Source organism: Lineus longissimus, chromosome 6 (assembly GCF_910592395.1).
Source record: "Lineus longissimus chromosome 6, tnLinLong1.2, whole genome shotgun sequence".
NCBI lineage: Eukaryota > Metazoa > Nemertea > Pilidiophora > Heteronemertea > Lineidae > Lineus > Lineus longissimus.
In genome coordinates this window covers 17,005,093-17,027,207 of record NC_088313.1, presented here as the reverse complement: position 1 = coordinate 17,027,207, position 22,115 = coordinate 17,005,093, and the positions used below count along the sequence as shown (strand labels likewise).

Genomic DNA, 22,115 nt, shown 5'->3' with positions numbered 1-22,115 from the left:
GATTGCCCATTGGTAAGAAAATTGGTGCCTTATGGGATCAGATGGTCTTTTTTCATGGGGATTGCGTGTAGATGATGAGGGTTTGCTCAGTGTTGCACAATCACCTTGTCTCATTGAAGATTCACCTGATAGGTTCTAACAGCAACAAACATACATCACTTTATCCTCCACTGATATTTTTGTCAAGATGCCCTGATCGATTTAACGAGCAAATAGCACTGCATACGTCAGTTCTTAGTCATGCTTTGTCCGATTCTGGCTAAGTAAGTACTTTAGATATATCCGGCTTGATGTTTCAGACGAAATATAACATTTGTTTAAGTGCCGCATTTTTTGTTTGAAATCACGAAAAGATCCGAGTGCCATTTTCTCATAACTAGACTATAAAGTGATCCAATATCCAATAATGTGGTCGCGCCGGTTTAACTACAAATGTACATCATATGGCTGCCAAAACTTGGCAACAGCCAGGCAACTCTTTGCAGCCCGGATAGCAAGAGCCCAAAATGACATCAACTGTCTAGTTTTAACACCGGAAAAAGATCTTTCACACATCAATCATCGTCGCCTAATTTTAATGGCATTGTAATGCTATTGATGGTTCTGTCTTAGGTCGACTCCATCAGTTCCCACTTAGTCTGTAGATCCAATAATCTCGGTAACCCCTTTCTAATATTTCCGTGATACTGTAGCGTGATTATAATCTATATCTAACCGTTCCGATGCCATGGGGTATTTATTACATTCTTGGGTGATTGAGACAGACACTGTTTAAGTTAAGAGAAATACGTGCTGTTACCTTTTAATCTGTCAATGCTTTATCTGTGTCATGTCAACATCTTAGTTATTCGTTGGCAGCTGTACTGAATCTCGCAGATTACCAGATACCGAAAGAAGAGCAAATCATTTTTTATAATGAAAAAGCATTGAATGCTAAGTCTTTCTTCACATAGGTACGGTGCCAAAGAAAGACCACTCATTCCTTAGAGTCGTTCTTTACAAATTCTTCCTAACACCGATATTTATAGATTGATACATGGCACAGTCATTTTAAGAAATGCCTTCCAGGTCCCATTGATATCACAAGATAGCAGCGCCAGAGCGCTTCCTGACAATGGCGGAAAGTAAACCCTAATGACAGGAAAGTCATGACTCTTTCTTGACAGCATTTCTGAATAACAGTTTCTTTTATAAGTGATAGAATCCTTTCGCAAAGGTAATACCTGACGGATATGGATGATACTTTTTGCGCTTACCACCAGGTTAACCCTTTGGATTTTGATGGAGATTTGATTCACCAAGACTTCTTATGCTTGTCTCTTTACTATGACAATTGATACATTCTTCTCAAGCTCTTTAAAAGATTCACAAGAACTGAATTATTCCAGAACATTCGATGACGTCCAGTGTTGTCGAACAGGAGGGACTTGTAATGAAGCTTACATTGCATGCTTTTGCCTTACCATAATGTTTTTTTCATAATAGTGTGACAAAGCATAGCGCTGGAGCTGCTTGACAAGCATCTCTTATTCTCAATCGGTCACAGGCAGTGCTTACACTTAGCCGCCTCTGTCTAACACACCATATACTTAAGTGTATGTTTTATTAGCCATAGATGCGTTCAAAAGAGACCCACACCAGCCTGACTTTGAAATTTACAGACAAGCCTGACTGAATGTGATTTCGCCAATCATCTCTCCTTTCTAAAGCCCCAATATCACTACGAGCCAGCTAATTACCAGTATATAAGATGTCTAAGATAAGGAAGGCTTCTCCCTCCTATGTGCTATTAGCAATGGAAAGCTTCAGATGTTACATTGACCATTTGGCTACTTTGGTCATTTTGACATGCTGCGTCCATTAGACATGGGAAGGAAATGGTTGTGAATTACCTCTGTTAGCCGTATCAAGTTGTTCACAGAAGGGGGAATTGCTCCGCGGCAACTCCACATGGCTGGACATAGCAATATCAGGATTCTTCTGCCCTAAGTACGGTCCGTGTATTTGGTGTTACTTTAGTATATTTAGAACATCTTTCTGTGAAGATGATGCAGGAAATGTAGTGATTCTTCCGGACCGATATCTAGACTAATCCGTCCTGACGATCTAGCGGCAGTTCCGTGCATTCGATTAAAATCAACTTCACGCATCTATGTGTTCTTTCAGGTATGTACATGGTTTCATGGCCGATTTGTATAAATTGTATATTCTGTCTCATTCCATTACTTTGTGAATACATCAACTTCACGCATCTATATGTTCTTTCAGTATAGAAGGGATGGCTGTATAGCTTTTCGTGCACATAACCTTGACGATAGTCACGTTATATCGCAGCTGATTCAAAGGTCGCTCACATGGCACCATATTCAAAATATTTAGCCAACTCGCCAAACAGTAGGCTACATTGGGGGCAGTATCACAAAGCGCAGCTACATGTACATATAACAAAACGATCATTATGGCCTAGACTCGCTCATACCGGTCAGATAAATCTTGCAATGGCTGGCCAGTACATTACCCGGGGGAATTTACTGGACTAGTTGGCATGTTAGTGTTAATGAAATCGCTCATCAGGGTAATGGTAAAGGGTCCCAACGGTTCATCATCAGATAGACTTTTCGGACATGGCGCTAGGAGTAGTTATCAATGAGGATCTTTTCGATTATCTTTGATAAAGTAATAAAGAACTGCCCCAACTTCGTTGTGACTTAATATACACTGATACTGCCGAGTGAGTGCAGGCGCGGGCCAAGAACAACTCGTGTGACCCACTGATTCTACCTACCAAAGTGTGTATTAGTCCTATCCTGCTGCACGAAATTACCTATCGTTGGCTTCAAAGTGCTTGGGAAAAGGTCCACTTCTAGACACAGGGATGGCTGTAAAGTAGTATCAGGAGTAAGACTTTGCCTTTGTGTTCAACAGTATGATATAGGTTTGGGTTGCTTTGATGACATTTATTCTGAGTTGCAGTATTCGCGTTGCCTAGCCACCACTTTCAATATTTCACCCTGATGGCTCTGAACTGAAAGTACACTGCTCTTAGAAAGAAAGGTTTTTAAGCTAATGTGGGGATATGCTGATCTGGGTTGGCATTTCAACCTTGGCGCTTTATCTTGTGGTAGACCACTCATGGGTTCATTGGTGAAGCAGTAAGATAGAAATCCCCCCCCCCCCGCTAAATTGTATCTCGAATACACATTTGTGATATAAACAACTATTTCTTTTTCCTGAAGACGACCATTGAACGTATGCATCATCACGAATGACAACTGATCTAGCGAATCGTTTTTAGTTGTGGTGGACCTCGATCAACCAATGAAACCTGATCAACGATTGTTGATTTGTCCCTGACGTTATATGCGTGGGCTGGGATGTCTTCGTGCCCTGCAGCTAGTCGATCTAGTTATATTTACAGTGGTTCTGTCAATAACACACCGAGAGAAAAACTCCTTTTGTATAAAAGTGGATGGTGCATGGTAATATGGTCTTTTTAGGGTACTCATTGTTTGTTATGAAGATAAGTAAATATAGTAGTGACTAGTCCTGATTGTTGGGTATTTGCATGCTTAAATGGCTTCACTGACTAAGATGTGTAGAATCGTTTGAAGATCGATACCAATTCTGTGTTTTTTTGGAATCAGGACTTTCACAGATATGACAAAAACTTCCATTTGTAATCAGTAAAACACACACTTACATCTTTAACGAGAATTGCGTGTTATTTTCTGGTTGTAATGCTTATTCAAAGTATGCATGTGCCATCATATTTGCATGCTAAGTTTACGAACATAATGCCTGAGAGAGCTATGGAATTTTCGACAGGACCAGTGGTGTCAGAATGAAGTCTCGGTGGATCCAACCATCAACTGCGGATACCTCATAGAATATTGTGAACTAAAATAAAATGTAAATGTATTCAATTGAACATGGATAGACACCCATGAGAAAACACACAATTGCTTCAAGTCTATTAATGAGCGGGAAATGTGAGAGAAGCAATTCAAGTGGACGAGGAAGTTGCCAACTATCATTTTAATTGGTAGAAGGAAATGTTAAATGTGGTTATTTGCTTTATATGCACAACAACCTATAAATAAATGAAGAGACAGTCTCTAAATAGTTGTGGCAAGACATTAACTAAATGGGTTCTTCTCAGCAAAGGCTCAACAACGGCAAGGCTTAAACAAATATTGATTTTGAAGAACAAACATCAAGTCCGCTATTCCATTTATAGCGAGCGAAGCAAATGATGACCTAAGTACAAAAACACCTAAACCAATTGCAAAGAGAAATTGTAATGACAGGAGCCCGCAGGACCAATGTGGCATTTAGGTGTCTCTACTATCCAACGAACATCCGCGCAAGTCACAATTGTATGACGAGTATTTTGTAAGTCACATTAAGCAACACCCACTTCCCTTATTGTCCATAGTCAGATGGAAAATATATTTCTAAAATCTGCTCCAAAGTTCCCTAGATTCTGAGCCCTCCTGGCCACGGAGGTTTATAGGACAATTACCTAATTGTACTAAAGGAATTATAAGAAGGTTATATGACAGACATCCTGAGGTTTGTTACAAGTCTCCAACTCGTAGTGCGGGACCTATTGACGACAAGAAGCCGGTGGCGATGAGTCACACAGGAAGACTAAGACTTTTATTTTTAACTGCCTGTAACAAGACTGACTGAGTGAACTGTTGCACTTGGAGGTTTTCTGAAACTTGTATCGTTCTCTAGAGATACTGTAATCAGCTCAAAACATGTATTGGGAGGTATATATTTCATCAAATGCCAAATACAATAATTCTAGAACAGTAATAAAATTGTTCACCTCCCGTAGTTCACCCTAGGGAGCTCTCACCGATTTTACCCAATTTTATGCCGAAATAACAATGGCCATAACAGGTATAAAAAGGGCAAGATTTCAACGCCCAACTGTTCACCTCCGGCGGTTCACCTCCGGGAGTTCACATCTGGTAGTTCACCCTAAAAAAGTCACCTTCAGAAATCTTCAACTTGAGCCAATTCGCCTAAGTTAATAACAAAATCTGAAAGCTTCTGAAATATTCTGACGAAGAAATGTATTATACTAGTTTGGTATTAGCAAGTCTACCAGACTGCCTTTAACCCTGTTTTGAATGTACAAGCCAAGGTTTAGGCCCTTCATTATCAGATACCTAATATTGTTAACTTCCTTGATTAAAATTATAAAACACATTTGAATCCAATCTCGGTGATATTGAGTGCTCGCTGACATTGCTGTGTTTCAAAATGGACTCCCAGCACCTAGGTACGATCCTTGAATGTACTCTCTCCCTGCCACTAGAGAGCCAGTACTCTCAATTTGAAGCTCTAGTCTACCCCAATTTTACACGAGCTAATCAAATCTATAACCATCAAAGTACAAAATTGTACCTCATTTCTTGGACTCAATTTGCTGTTCAACCTGACTCTATTCAGGTTACTTTACTCTTTTCCATATTCTCATGAAATACCTCTACCACTGCTCTTTTGACTACAGATTCCATTTTTTTCGATTAATGAACCTAACACTTTTAATCTAGTCTGCAGGGTGAGTGACATGCTTCATTCAAACCACACAGCTATAATGCGGGTCGAAAAAAGTACACTCCGTTAGGCAGTAATGTCGTCTTGAGTTTATTATTTATGTATGCAATATGATTATATAAACCTCAGCAGAGTGCATTACATACCGACACAATGGTCGAGTCTGATGTCTGCAATTTTACAAAAAAGCAACCTTTCAATGTCATTGTCCCAGGCGATCGAATTTCATGAGAGGGATGATCATGTTTGAGTTGCCTCGAAACACATGCTAACCTTTCTCAAGCTGCGGGATGAGGGAGTTCAAGGAGAATCCGCACAAGCACCAGCTAAACAGAAACTGTCAAATGCCTGGCATGGGTGACCCAGATTATGAATTGGGAATACTAAAAAGCAAGATACGGAGGTTTAACCTTTTATGCTACTTTTTGGATATCCACAAGGCTGGCATTTTCAGAGAGATTCCCGACCTGCCGCTTATGCAGAATCTCACGATAAGCATCCTGAGAAAATCAGGGGTTAAAGCACAAAAGCACAAAAGCACTAAAAGCAATTGCGTCCAACGAGAGCGTCACTAGCATTTAATCCTAGGAATTCAATCAACGCTGTATAGCAATGATATGCAAACTCCCATTTTCATTGGTTTTTATATCTTGCCGTCGGAATTGTCCTGATTTCCTCAGGATGCACGAATAAAGAGCCTTTCTTTAACCTTTGAATCGAGCAGCAGATGTAACTCGATCATTGCTATTGCTAAAAGAATTACTACCCTCAGAGGAGAGGTGATCGTCGCAACCTCATTGATTCATAGTATTTCCCCAAACGCAAAACACTAAAATTCCTCATGACTGGTTAAGCAATCACTCCCTGCAATGTAACCCTATAAGTTTAATTTAATCAGAAAGTGAGTGACAAATTGAACTGAGATAGTGATCCTCTCAAAGGTTCCAGACTAACTGAATATGTCACAAGTAGGGAAGCTCTTGAAGCACTAATAAAATTTTACTTTAATGGACAATTTTGACTCGGATGTCAAAGGATGTCAATGAAGATGTTGATGGAATCGGACCATGTTCAGGACTTAGAACTGACCCCTTGATACTTGAGACACTTTGAGACCTAATGGGAATGGGTATTGGATGGAAGACAGCCAAAGCCTTGATGGGCTGTCAGACATCTTAGGACTTCTTATACGTTGCGAAAATAAGTACATTTTGTCTTGCCTTGAGTGGGCGCCAGTATATAGAAACACTGCTAACACATTTCGGTGACTAGATGAGTCTTATGAATGTCTGTTAACACACATATAACTCCATGTATTTGTAATACAATTATGTTATAACATGCAATTTGTTGAAGGAGTATTTTAGGTTTTTTTTGCAGAGGTGGTCACTCCATTCTGTCAGCCACAACTCTGGCAGTGAAACTTAGTGTCTGCGTCACAGTTGATACATTGTACTCTACATCAAGATTTGCTATTTCTTACAGTGGTCTAAGACACAGATTTAACAATGCCCAAGACTTTATCATACCCATGTTTTGTGCAAATGATCTGCTCAGGGACCAAACCAATGGTAAAACGGCCAATCTAAAACCACTAATTGTCCTAAGAAACCAAACGATCCCGGCTGCTCTCCCTAACCTGATCAGCTGAACTCATATCCTCTTTATTACCTCATTACTCTGTGGCCTCAAGTGGTTTTCTATTTATTTTCCCTTTATTTCGTGAAAAGTTTATTCCTCGCGAGAGTCATGAACGCAATGTAGCAATCTGCTAAACGATTGCTGCCATTTTTACGCAATCATAGCTGACGTAAAATCTACTACTGATGGTGAACGTGATTCCCTCGGTAACGATACAATTTATTGATATGCCCGTTCACTCCCGGAGATCGCATATCCCATTGCAATTCCTGGATTGTCAATTGCTGTGGTTTTTCTTTTGAAGGAGATCACCCTGAGATGTACCAATGAGACTGCCCCAGTAATTGTTGTGTCATGTGCAGTTCAGGTAATCGTGAGGTCTTCTTCTTAAGTGTTCAATACTGAGCAAATGAAGTCATTTTAACCGTGCCTCACCAACAGCAGGCCCTGATTATATCGGCCTTCTCAACAATAACATTTGATAAATGCAACACTTGCGATTCAACGACATGCTATTCCTTGATCAAAGTGCAGGCTGGATGAAATGTGATTTTCCACTGCCTCGTCGTTCCCCTAACTGCCGACGATTTATCATGAATGCATATGCATAGTCATGTTGTTAGTCATGTTGTCAGTCCGTTCATTCTAGTACATTTACGTAACAAAGGGGGAGTGCATTTGTAAATTTGAGATCTACTCAAAGTAGGGAGGGGTGAAAAGATGTTACGAGATGTTTGCCTCAAAATGGCACCAATAATGCAACGAATTTCTCACGTTCTCTTGACGCCACCATGCAACCGATAAAACAATTGACTTTCAGAGTGGCATTTATAACAGTGTTATGTTCGTTGAGTAAGGACACTTCAACTAAAGCTAACAATAGACTTGTTTTCTTTACATATATATACATCAGGTAAGCAGTCTTTTATGAACTCATCTAGAATGTCATCAATAATATGTAAGCAGCACTTTGGCTAAGGTGATGGAGATGCTTATACTGATAGGTCTTGAGGATAAAGTAACGGCTCAGGTGCAAGAATCATCCTGTTTAGGCTGGTCAGGAACGGGGACTTTTTTTGTTGATGGGAAAGACAAGGTACATACAGGGTGGTCAAGAATTATTTTCCCTTGCACAATAAAATTCTATTGTGTATCCATTGTGTGAGGGACAATAATTCAGTGCCACTCTGTAGACAGCGACGTCTCAAGGACATCAACCAGGACAAGGGCCGCAAACTAGATGACGTATTAGATGGCATTAACGTCACCTAAGAAGCTAGCCTTATCACGAGTGATACTCTTGGATAGAGACCAGCATTTAGCTGAGAACCTCCTGAAACTATCATTACAGAGCTGCTTACAGGCTATCAGAAAAGCTAAAATTAATGACTATGTGACTTTGCCCCAAATCCAACAGAAATAGTCGATTTGAAATAATTTCCTGTCTGAAGGGATGGCATTGTAAGAGAAAATGAGTGATAAAGCGCGAGAAATCACCATCTGTATTCTTAGAGATCAATCTATAGATGTTAACCCTCAAGCAAAGTCGATCAGAGGCTGCAGTTGTTATCGCTCCCACAGGTTGATAGGCAGGGTGTGGTATGTACAGAGCACCATCTAGCATCTGAGATCTCACCTCAGGGACTTGTTGAATGAGGTTGTCATGTATAAACAAGTTTAAGCACTTTTACATGATAACAATAAAGATTTTAAGAAGACTTTGGCCAAATGTGAAAACTCACACTTTGATCCTGAGTGACCACTCTGGAGCGAATTCCAAGATTTAAGTTTTTTTGTAATTAGAATTGGATTGCAAAATTGAAATATACTGCATTCTTGAGAAGATTTATTTCTTGTAACTAACTATTTGAAAGTTTGACGAATCGTCAGCTCATGCCAATTAAGGCTGGAACTGCTGTTGAAAGTTAACCAATACTATTGATATGAGCTGTCTATTGCTCGACACGTTGACAGTTCTCGGGTAGTCCAAAACAAAGGGTGATAGAACTCACGTGACTTTTTAAAAATATTCACAAGTGCAATGTTCGTTACTCCACACCATTGGTAGATTATTGCCTTCGTCACCAATTCACCTCCACTACGACACTACTTGAGCCACTCTCGCAGGACTAACCAGCACCTAAAGTGGCATTCACTGACACAGGCTACTTCTAGTGTCGCCTTACAGGAAGAATATTGGCAATCCTGTGATTACACGGGTGCTCTATGCTTAGTGAAGAACCAGCTGAGAAAACACTCCAAACTGACCTGGGGCGTTCGGGGATATCATGTGTATGGCGAAGGAAAAAGTGACACTACCTATGATACATCGATATCGATGATGGCGATCACGACAGTCTGCTTTAAGCTGCGATTAGTACAGTTCACTGCCTCCGTACATCTGTTCAGTGATATGTTCAGATTTCTGCGGACTATTGGCGTGATTGATTGATTGGTTTTTGGACTCTATAACCATAGCAGTTTTAACATTCATAAATTGCCGCCTTTTATTCTAACTTCTCAGATCTGCCAAATTCTCAGAACGACAAACCCAGCTACACAAGTTGACAAAATGTAGAACTAGATTGTATTATTTTGATTGAATCGATATATCCAACATTCTTTTGAGGTCATGATACTGGTTCTATTCTGGAAACTACCTTTTATGTTCTGTTTGCCTAACACTATTAGTACTGAAAGCCCTAGCCAAAATTCGATTTACATAAACCTCAAAGATGTTTTCACTTCAACATATTGCTACATCTATGAAAATATATTGCCGCGTTTTCGCTGACAGTCCAATCATAAAATATATCGACTCAATGACATATTCCTTATCCCATTTTTACATATTTTCAATGGTCTGTAGATTTATGAGTTGTATCGCTTCACAATATTGCCGAGTCGTTCACAATCGACAGTTTTGTAGTTGTTAATCCGGATACATTTGGATCCTTTTCAGGCAAAGACGGCAACATTTTTAGCTGTCGTGTAGTGTAGTCGTTGTCCACGAATGTGGTTTTGGTCCTGTTCGTGTGATACTAATATTAGCATGCTTGATTGACGCGTGAATGGACAAGTCATGTTACTCTGGACCCTTATGAAAGCAATACATTACAAATCATTAGCCATTACGCTTCAACAGAGATTTACAAACCCTTCGCTTCCCTTCTGGTCCCCGCCAATCAATGAGAAAGTAGCCTGTTCCGACTAGAGGTTCATGCAAATGTGAGCAATGTCTGAAAGGAATAACAGTTTACGCTAATTACAGAGGGTTTGAGTTGAATGATGAATTGCACACAAGCTCAGTACTTTGATAACGCTTTATTTCATCAAACTATATTCTTATAAATTATATGATTATACTATAGTATGATTTTTTGTTTGAGTGTTTATTTTGGGAGGGGATGACCTCGCCTTGTACCTATGATCGGGATGGTCGGAACAGGAATGTGCCTTTTCTTGTCGTGTAATAGCAAAACCAAGTGTGGTGTCCCCGCAAATGTGGTGAACGCAAGGGTGATTGATCTTAGGCAGGGAAACCCGGAAGACAATACGCCGATGGAGGTTTCTGGGGCCAAAGATAAAAATTAATCGTAATCACTCACGAGGAGTCAACCGATATAGGTTACATTTATCGAGCTGATTCTTTTCGTGAAAATCGGCAAACTAAGGTCAGGTGTCTTGACTCACTCGGGTACATGAAAATAATTTCTTTCATTTCCGCCCAGGCTCCTTTCTCTTCTGTCTGACAGTAACACTGTGTAGGCGCCTTAGTCTCTGTATTCTGTGAGACTGTGAGCTTCCTTTATTGACCATCTCCATCGCAGGAAATGTCCTGGAGGTATGACCAGGGAGAGCGTAAAGTGTTGATCCTGGATGCAAATACCCACAGGCTCATATAGTAATCCATTGATCTTGAAGAACAACGTTGGATGTTTGATACGGAAGTGTGTGAGTGTGATCTTAACAAGATAAAGCGTGTAGAACGGAGGTCGACAAGACATGGTGCGTGAGAGCATGATAATGAGTTTTGTCCCTAGAGAATAGTGCTGATATCGGCAGTAACGACTTTGTTGGTCGTAACTAATTAGTGTTTGTAAAGGTTGTACCGAAGAGGTATGTTTGATTTCATAAAGAATACGACGAGTTTGTTTTCAATGAAAATGTTGTATACATGCCTGGTACTGTATTGGCAATTGGTAACCACAGATTAAGAGATATTTTGTTCAGTCTAATGGAGAGTCTAGTCTTCAGAAGCACACGTATCAGACATGGTGGTACTATATGCAGATATTGGTGTCACCACAAAACGAACTATATCAGAGAATTGATGACCACTCTTTCCGGGGGATATTGGAAAACGCTAATCTTCTACATCGATATTGTTCGGTTGATTGATTGCCCCTAACCTTGACATCTGGCCTTACCTGATGCACTATCAGCGAATAGATAACATTGTTAAACGTTTCACGAACCCTATCACCTTATATTGACGGGTAGTTGCGACCTTGTATCGAGAAACATTACCGCTTCTACCCCTGTAAATTAATAAAAGTTTACTGTTAATATTCACACTATCTGCGTCTCATTTTCCCATAATTTTCAGTTTACTAGTTGCTATCAGACAACAATTCTTCTACATGTATCCATAATCCAGATGTTATCCGTACTTTAGACACTTTTTACACGTTTATCTACTTGCACAACCGTAAGATCTAAAATGTTAACATTTAGAGTACGGGTGTACAGAAGTGTTTTAGAAGTACATGTGCATCATAATTACGTTGCTTACAATCTGATATACTGCGATGAGATTACTGTCTAGACGCTCCTGTAGAAATTGATACAAATGGGAGTAGCCCTCGAATGTTACGTTAAGTCGTGCTAGTTTTTCTTTTCTTGCTGTAGGCATACACATGGGAAGTTTCAATTCACCAAAAGGCCCAAGGCATATAACGTAACTGCACTGATCACTGGAACAGAAAGAGGATAGATAAAAAAGCAAACCAACTCACGGTGTTTAAATATTTGTGCGAAGGCAATGTTTGGTAACTAAATCAAAGTCTGCCATTAAAACTTATTTACAGCTAAATGCAGGAACGGTATTTGAACAGGAACTGGTGGAATTTGATTTGCAGTCTTTGTAGACTACTTGACTAACCGTGTGGAGTAGAGGACAAATAGATCCGGGCAGAGTAAATTGTCATTATCGTATTATTTGAGGAGACAATGTTATTCGGGGAGCCACCATACAGGAAGGTTCAACGCAGTTATACAGTCCAAAAAAGCACTATAACCTGACTTGCAACCCAGATTCTGTAACCATCAACTATACACACGACAAGAAGCAAGGAAGACACACCTTTGATTTGAACGAAGAATTTGCCATAATCGTGCCACAGATAGCTAGGCATGGTATTTCCTCATTCTGGTGGAGAACCTTTAATATTACATGCAGACAACAAACTCCGGCTAATGTCGTAAATTATGAAATGACACGAATCGTGCTATGTGCATCGTGTTTTGTAGGCAATGGATAACCTGAAAAGTTCTCAAACAGGTCAAATAAATCGCTAACCTCCTCGTCACAATGTCTGTATCACAAGATGAATCTAAATTTTATTAAGGAGAAATCAACATTGATTTGTATAAACTTCAACAGCCATTTTGGTTGAACTTTGATACAAGGATGGATTTTATCCACTGGAGCTGATTTTAAATTGAATGAATCAATTTTGCAAAAATGTTGTTCAACGCGCCACATGGGTTTTATTGATAATTTAATTGGGCAACCAATATGGAATTCCGTAATTGATTCCATCATGCTACTGTTGGGGCATAACATGTCAATAGCAGTATTGTAAGAAGTCTGATCCCAGGCAGTCTAGCGAAAAACATATTCTGATCAAATTGTTAGAAAGAAAACGTTGCTTTGAGAGAGAGAGTAAACAAAACTGCCGAGTCATCAGTAGCTGGGTGTGAGACACCAAGGTCCATTTTCCGTCGTTTTGAAAAGATCACTCAGGTGCATAATCCTTAAGCCAAAATTAGATGAAAGGCTTGTGTTCATGTCTGTTCCTTTAAGAAAATATTTGGAATAATCTAATTTTAGATCTAAATTCGACACACCAGGGTTCCACTGGTAATCAATCTGTCAATAATTTGAAAATTAGCACCATCGATTTGCGGAATTTATTCAGGTGTAAGAAAACTGATATGAAAATAACTTAAGAATCGATATGGGTGAATTGGAAAATGGCCCGAATTTACATATTGATTTGTCTCCAGCATTCGTAAACGGTGATGGCGTGAGGAGTGATATGTTCTGATTAGCAATGTCATGGCCTGATCAATTAAAAAACTAAGGAAACCTGCTAGTAAACATGACCATAATCGAGACAATATAGGAAGCCAGACACTGCTCTTTAATGATCAATCTTTTACTTGGTTGTGTACTTAGTATTTAGTTTGAAAAATTATTTGAGAAGTAAACGTAAGAATTAATATATATAAGGACTTGAGAGTGTTGTAAATGATAAAATAATTGCAGAAGGTCACTCCAAGAAATTCTCCTGAAGACCCATCCAAGTTCATGATAATGTACATCAGTCTCTGCATATACAAACAGTCTCTCTGTGTATTCTTCTAAACTTATGGTTTCCTCGGATTTTTGTTTGGAATTTTACACCTGGTCCATGATAAACTGCACATTTCATCATTCCTGGTGGACTGCCCGAATTATCTTTTAGCATGTTACATGGATATCCGATGCTATTGATAGATACACCTTTATTAATTTCAATTAATTCTAGAAATTTCCTACATGAATTGCATATAAAGTGCTCATCAATTTTGTTGATTAATGAAATTGATATTTCATTCATAATTAACTGTTCCACGTGTCGATCGATTTGTTCAAGCTAATTAATAAGAAACTCAAACTCAAACTGATTACTGAATATCAATTAGGGACTTGTCCTTGGATGTCACTTTTACTTAATTTAAGTAATGGGCTGGCGATGTGTCTGTGCACGTGTGGATGCATTATAACTTGCTCCAAGATGTTGATGAATGTTGAGTATCACTCTCTTCACAATTTCTGTTGGATTATCAATAACAAGTGCATTAACGATTTGCAGAATGCAGATAGAATGTACCGACAATCAAGTTTCAGATGGTACTTTTGATAAGTATATTGTATTGAAAGAAAGAATGTGGAAAGTCACTCGCTTCGTTTCATCATATCAAAAAAAAACTCCAGTCTAACACTTTAGGAAAGAGTACATCATGTAATCTAAACCGTCGTTCATCAACCGATCCCTGAGATATACGAGTGGAGTAGGATAAAAAAGATCGTTCATCATTAGAATTGATGAGGGGCGAAAGAAAGAAGAAAAAGAGTCACAAAGGCGGCTTTTGTTGTCAGGCGAGATTGAAAAAAGTCCTTTTTCGGCTATGAAGAATACGTTTGTGCTATAATTGGTGTCTGTAAAGTCACTATCATCGGCAACAGGGCAATGGGGGATCTTGAGATTACTTTGGAAAAAAACCCTCTTGGCTATTTTTTGGCATTGGCCCAGGTAAAGGAGGGAGTTTTTAACCTCATTGTTATTAGCTCAATATTAATGATGATCTCGATTATGCCTGTAGGCTTCTTCCCGTCAATGAGCTGATAAGCTTAGAAAAAAACTACGACTTCTCTCTTTTTTTCTGCTGGTATGCCAACGTATGACGCAACAGTTTTTGTTTCTCATTGTTTACTTTCCATATACAAATCTCGAAACTATGACACTAATCAAAAATATTAAGTTACGAAGTTACTAGTATGTGGTTAGTAGCCCCGAACATCGTGTGAAGTGGACATATATTGCAAACCGCAATATGGTACAATGTTCTCGTTCCTTTCACTTGAACCACATGCCATTTGCTTCCCAAGTCAGTTTCATCTATCACCTACGAGCAAGTACCAAAAATCACGAGTTTACTCTAATTAATGTCAGATACTAGTATATCAAAAGACGAATGCACTGAAACTGTGAAAAAGTGATTTTGGCATAACTTCGAGGGGAAACACCAAGAACCCTCACATTAATTAGTTGCGGGTGTTGTTGCAGATAAAATCTCGAGACAAACAGAGCAGTCTATCGACATATAACGATTACTTGGTGATATCACAACTGTTCATTAATCATCATATAAGACACAGATTGCATTGTGACTTTAGTAGTCGCCATTATCAGCCATACTGAAGACAAACTAAGGTTCTTTGCAATACTGGAAGTGAGCCTTCTCGCAATCTTCTTTGATGGATTCACTATAGGCTTTTTCAGAAGTACATGTCCACGTCCTTTTAAGCCGCTGTGCAAAAACGACTCGTCAGCAGTGTTCGGACCCCCTGGGGTTACGGGGGTCCGGGTCTTTTATTAAAGGGTGTTGAGAACACTGATCCAGAACCGAGTGTTCAAAGTTAGTTTTTTCTCAAATCTAATTATGGGTATCAAGAGGATTTTCAAATTTCTATTACCATAGTAACGCTAACCGTTGGATGTCACGAGTCAGTCTCAAATTCCAAAGTGGCACTTACAATGCTGTCGGTATCATAACGTGGCTATACAGCACCGAAACCTGGGCAGCAAGTCAGACAGGAATAAAAAAGACTGTGATACTTATGACAGCCGCAGCCGACGCTGCATTCTCGGGGTCAGATAGTTCCAACAGTACATCTGACATTAGGAGAAAAATCAACCAACCGGCACTATCCCTCTTTTTGAAAATGAGACGTGGACTCTACTTATACAGACTTATGATGTCCGTATGGAAGAAGACAGACTACCAAAGTGGCTGCTGAACCGGCGCCAGGAACTATAACTTCGTGACACGAGGATAAGAGGCATAACATGTGTAAGATTGCTTGAAGCAGTAAAGATAGCTGGTGCGTCAGCTAGTCGTGGTCAAGACTTTATGGAAGATGCCAGTGATAGATGACAACGGCGAATGTCCTTCTCACCTTTTATGGCTTAAACCACCACGATACAGTTAAGTAAGTGCATATCAAGTAATATGTTCGATTATAAAGAAATTACAATTGGCGTTCGTAGCTGGTGAGCGATGAGGAACCTCATTGTTTTCTGATAAAACATAAAGTTGCATTAAGACAAGTATTCGAATCTGATTTCTTGTTTGAAGCTAGCCCTTGTACTAGTAATCTTGTTGAATTGCTTTCTTCCGTTTTAATAATGAACTCTTTATTTAGTCCGAGTCACCTTGAAAATGATTGAGTGGTGTATTATAATAGCTCGAAATCAAGAAAAACGAAACTGTCAAGACGAAGATTAAATTCACAATCTTGCCAATACGGAGAGTCATTTCCTCATTCCGGGAGTTGATTGACATCTGTTGGCAAACTGTCGGTCTGTCAGACGTAGAATTAGTTGGGAAAGAGTTTGTGGGGAAAGTCGATTTGCCAAAGATTGGCTACTGTTTTTCTTAAAAACAAGAGTACAGATCGGGAATGGGGTCGGTTCAACTTGCATGCTCCTCTCATTGAATCTCCCTCCTCTCTCGCTCTCTTTATAAGAAAGCTTATCCTACATGTTTGCAGACGCTATGGATAAGAATTGTACCTAAAATTGTGAAACTAACGTGGTTTTCTCATTGCCAGACACAGCATTCAGATCCAAACTACTCAGTCTTAGAAGTCGTCTCAAGTCAAAGCATCGGGTTGTAATATGATTATGAAGGAAACTTGAGGGTCGACGAGGCTAACTGATGGGACCCAAATGGTTTTGCACAGAGAAACGGTTGACCTTTGAGTTTCACCAAGTATACAAAACAAATTATGCTTGAAATAACTGTGACTTCGACGTAGTGTTTGGATCTTGAATCTAAAGAATATCGAAGTCAAAACTGGACTTGACCAGTCAACAAAGTCTACAACCACAAAACCTCCCGTATTGAGTGTTCTTGGTACATGTCACATTGTGGGTGAAGCAAAGTGTGCAGCGCATACAGCCATTAAGTTAGTTATTCAACCATATATCTACTAATGACTGAAAGACCCTTAATGATGCCTAATGAGAGTGGCTGACATGCACGGGGAATTATGATAAGCCTCGAAAAATGCTTTCTGTCAAAAATTGCACAGATAAACAAAGACTCAATCTGTTGTACCAAAATCCATTTGATGTTTTGGGAGTAGTAACAAGATCCCCGACCAATACCTAATCTGGGACTCTGTGATCCTTTTTGGAGAAATGTCCTCAAAACTAATGATAATTACGCTGTGTGTACCACTGCAAAGAATGAGTTCATTTTACCTAGTTTTTTAGGATATCGCAGCAAATTTGCCTGGACAACTTCTACAGGTGCCGAAATTAAATTGGCCGTGCAAAATTAAAATGAAAGTGACATTACATTGATTAATATCACGGAGCTTTCAGCTACTGGATGAAGAAGTGGATGTATCACACTCGCGGATGTCATGGGGCTATTTTGAATGATCTGGAGTGCTCTTCGTGGCGATATCGGTTTCTCCGTGTTACGACTTCGGATCCATTTGTCAAGTATTCGTACAGTAAATATTAGAGTTAGAAACGACAGTGTTCTTGAAGCACTATCGACATGAAGAACCATTTCTGGACATGTTGAAACACAAAGTAAGCGTCTAACTGCTCAATCGTTAGTGGGTGAAAAGCTGCCACAAATCAATACCTTTCCCCTTTTTGATAAAATTCCTATGATTTGTCAGATTTTGGTTTCAGTCTGGTGTCCACGTTTGCGAAGCATCCATGTATCGGGCACAAGAAGCATGGCATCCTTCGCGTTTCTGAGATGCTCTCCTTAGCTGCTTGATATGAGCAGGTGGGGTAGATATACCTTCGGGAGTTGGCAAACTCACCCATTTGGTGAAGATAAATGAGAATGGGTAAACTAATAGACCTTGCCATCTTCTGTCTGGATCAGCAAGACCTTCTACATTATGCATCAGTTGGCGAGACTACTCAGTAATTAGTTTACATCTTTCATGATGTTACATTAAGTTTAATCGTATTATTTGATAAGGCCATGTTAATACTGATGATTTATTAACTTATGAGTGGAATATCTTATATCAGAACTAAGTAGCTAGAATATCACAGCATACATCGTGATTTTTAATTTCACCAATTCACCACTTGGTCTTGGACCCGGCATAATATACATGTGGCGACTACCGTACGAAAAATTCAATACTGTTCATTCTACGTTAAAGGAAACGATCCTGTTGAATGTTAGGCTATGGTCGCGCAGAAACAAAATATATTTGGAAATTCACTTCATAAAGTGACTACAGCTCCATGCCACCTTCCGTTTTTAAGGTCGGAAAAAAAAAGAACTGAAATGTTGCGAATTCTGAAAAGGTTTAATTTGAGATATGAGTTTGCAAAGGATTCTGTACTGCCTTGCCAAAGGCAAGTATCGGCGATGACTCGTACAGGTAAGCCAGCTGTCCCAGATATTGACTGTCCTTTGGCGACCCTGTCATTGCTAATACACATACTATCAACCGGGCACTGTAATGTCATCACCAATGATGACACGCCTGGTGTCTCGAAATACCGGTGTCCTTAAATAACCTCTACCAGACAATCTATCATCAACCAAAGATTTGTCTCCAACTGCCACGCTTGTCAGCCAAGCATGCACATTATGATGCTAGCAGTGACGACAGAAGAGTCATACGGACACATTTTTTCATCAGTTCAGATGGACAAGGAAGCTGTTACATGATTTGTTAAAATTTCAAATTGTCTCAAAATGCAATTAAAGTGGGAGAAATTGTTTGGCAAAGAGTCTTGTTCTGGATTATTTTTGAATACACGTGATTAATTTTCGACATCAAACCAAATATTGCAATTTACTCTGCTTGATCTGCTTGTGCCTTTGGCATTCTTTACTATGATGTGTGGCTACGACAGCATAAAGCTTGTCCACATAATGGTCTTATCGAATAAAAAAACGATAAACATGAATGGTGAAAACTTGTGATGCTTCATCAGCAAGCGCAATATCTGAAAGAAATCACCTGGAAGTTTTACTGGCTTTGTTATAGCTCTACAGACAATTAATTTCTGGAGTTTAAGGTTGATGTATGCCACTCTCTTGTGCTTCTCATCTTGCAAAGTTGTCCAGTGCCTCAATTTTTTTTCCAATATTTTGATCAAAGTCAATACATCTTAAAAGCAATTTCGTGGCTTCGCGTTAGAAAACGGAAAATATCTAAATGTGTATTATTTTCTTTGAATATCGTCTTAACTTCTGATATCTCGCCCATGAAAGAAGTTGATTGCAATTGCTTTGATATGTTAAGGGAACTGAGGTGGAAGAAGCTGGGCGGATACTTTATGTGACATTAAAGCGTAGTATAGTGAGTGGGCTATTTTAGTTGCCGTATCCGGAGTTGCTGCTTGAATGCTACATCACTTTGTCATTTTGTTCGTATTCAGGAATTAAGAAGTAAATCAAAGGGAGAACCTACACATTTTACACTGCGCATTCTGCAAAAACATTGTCTGTGAGGATGTTGTTAAGAAAGGCACTATGTAGCTGAACCCGCCAATGTGGATAGCGAAAAGACTTGAGATACGAAGAATAAAAACCTGTCCTACGTTAAGACAGTTTTGCTGTCTGACAGATACTACTACCCAATTATCGATGCGATGTTGCAGAAATATTCATGACATTTACCCTGCCAAGCTTTTCTCCGGCTGAAGTCACGTACACAAATCTGCCACTAGTGACTCCAAATTCGAAATCATTTCTCGTGCCAGGCAGAAATCCAACTAATTCAACTCGAATCAATTTCCATGGCCTCTGGTAGATCATGAAGCATGCCGTGTGTGACCTGTATATCTCATTGCAGTATTTCCAACTATTTCCCGAGGACTTTAAAGGTGTCAGGCTAAGATAGCAGTGCCTTTATTTTCAATGGTGATAGTAAGATGCTGCACTACGTGAACGTTAGCACAGGGGACATAAAGAATGACATGACTTAGTACATTCTTTAGTGAAAAACAACAGTGGAGCCAAGCGTACCTGTTGCTGACCCACTTAATGATGTATTGTGTCGATGTTCATCACTGTAAATGGTTGTTGTACACAGTTGGTACAAAAAGTGTTTGAAATTGACCTCCATCCTCCCAACCTGTACATTTGCAAAATCCCTAAAAAAAATTATTTCATGTAACTGGGAAAACATAAGACCCGAAGGAAATGGAAGTTTTGATGTTGATGCTAGAGTGAGTGGCATCGAATTTGGAAATGATCCAATAATTGCAAACAGCTTACCAAGTTACATGTGCCGGTAGTATACTGAGTTGTCTAGTAAGAAACAACGCTCTTTGCAATTCAATATTATGAATTTATTGAAATGGAAACATATTTTGAAGATACGAGGATCACATTTGATGATTTCATTGTGATTTGATGTCATCCAGATTACTTATCCCAAGGACGAATGTGGCATCTTTATTACACCAATTTGTGAATTAACCTCATAAATCAGAAGAACCATAGAATTCAATTTGGTGATTATATCCAGGATTTCTCCCATTTGATCTCAACATAGCCAATTCTTTGATATATTACGTTACTTAGCATGCTGAGATACTTATCAGAATTAGTTCTGAATCATTAAGGGCTGTTTACACGACAGCAGAGGAAAGTAACATTAGACACGTATTGAATTCTTCGTGAGAAAGGCTCTTGTAAGTCAATAAACTTCAAGATAATATTTCCCTTGCCATTCAATGCCTTGCAGTCGTGTGCACATTCGGCATCTATAGCAGGAAGTATTGGCCAATCCATCACCAGGCACCTCTCATTCGTTTTTCGGCGAGGCACGGATGGTCATAGGGAGTACTTTTAATTGCCGTCAAAACTTGCCATCTAACAGGCTACTTTAAACTATTGCTGCCCTAGGAACGTTACATTTTATTTGAGGAATGACCTGCATTGCAGAAGCAAGATAACGTCAGTAACAACAAATCAGGATTTACCAGAGATTTAAAGTGTTTCACACAAACACCAAGTACCAAAGTCCTTAATCACGCAGCCATTACCTGGCTCTAAACCTTAATGATACATCATTACTGTCACCACTTTATCCTCTATTCCAAATTAAGGAAACTTTTCACCAGGAACCTCTTTAGCACAGATAACATGCAATTGATGGATGGAGTTATTTGGTCTTCTTTGTTGACAAAACACACCTTAAGTGTCCATTCGACTTAAGCTGATAGTAACATGTGCGCATCAACTACAACATCACGTCAATTTCACCATTTTAGTAGCTGTGAAAAACATAACTTGATTGATATCGCTGTTTTGTTCAGCCATTGTGGACAAAGACAGCATGGAATTCCCGCGCTGAATATAAACGGGTAGCCTCCTACAATTGACGCTAAACGGCAGTCCACACAAACAGCAAAAACTTCTATTCGTTTGATCAACCAACCAACCGCTGGTGTTTGCCAAGATAACCTATAAAAGCACTGCATTTTTCACAGGTTTTCTCAATCTATCCCCATTTGGAGGTAGCTGTGCAATAATGAAGCTATAACTTTCGGTAAAGCTACTCTCATTAGTATTCTGACCTCTACTGAGACACTTCTTGTGTTTGTTCATTGGTTCATATTCGACAGTAATGACGTCTCTACTAGAAAAGATGCTGCCTGTTTTTCATATAATAATGATCTCTTGAAACTGCCATACTGTGAGATGTTGGGACCAAATACGACGTATAGCACTTGTGAATACACACTAAATATTTACACTCGGCCGTAACTCTCTGGCAGTAACCAATATAAATATCTCACAATATGCATATCACTCTATCATTGACACATCTTTCGCGCAAATAA

The 22,115-nt window shown here is 39.3% G+C and overlaps 2 protein-coding genes across 7 annotated transcripts in view; one reads left to right on the top strand and one right to left on the bottom strand.

Moving 5' to 3' along the window:
* The window catches only part of LOC135488941 (sodium- and chloride-dependent glycine transporter 1-like), a 234,830-nt gene that overhangs the window by 135,422 nt on the left and 77,293 nt on the right, over positions 1 to 22,115 (bottom strand). The gene's annotated exons all lie outside the window — the stretch shown is intronic.
* Positions 1 to 22,115, top strand: part of LOC135488942 (G-protein coupled receptor dmsr-1-like) — a 156,593-nt gene that overhangs the window by 74,733 nt on the left and 59,745 nt on the right. The window contains exon 1 of one of the 6 annotated variants that reach the window (XM_064773933.1): positions 2,146 to 2,166. The exons of the other annotated variants lie outside the window; for them this stretch is intronic. The gene's annotated coding sequence lies outside the window, so the exon portion shown is untranslated. Of the gene's footprint in view, positions 1 to 2,145; positions 2,167 to 22,115 lie in introns of those variants that run through there. 6 annotated transcript variants of the gene reach the window in all.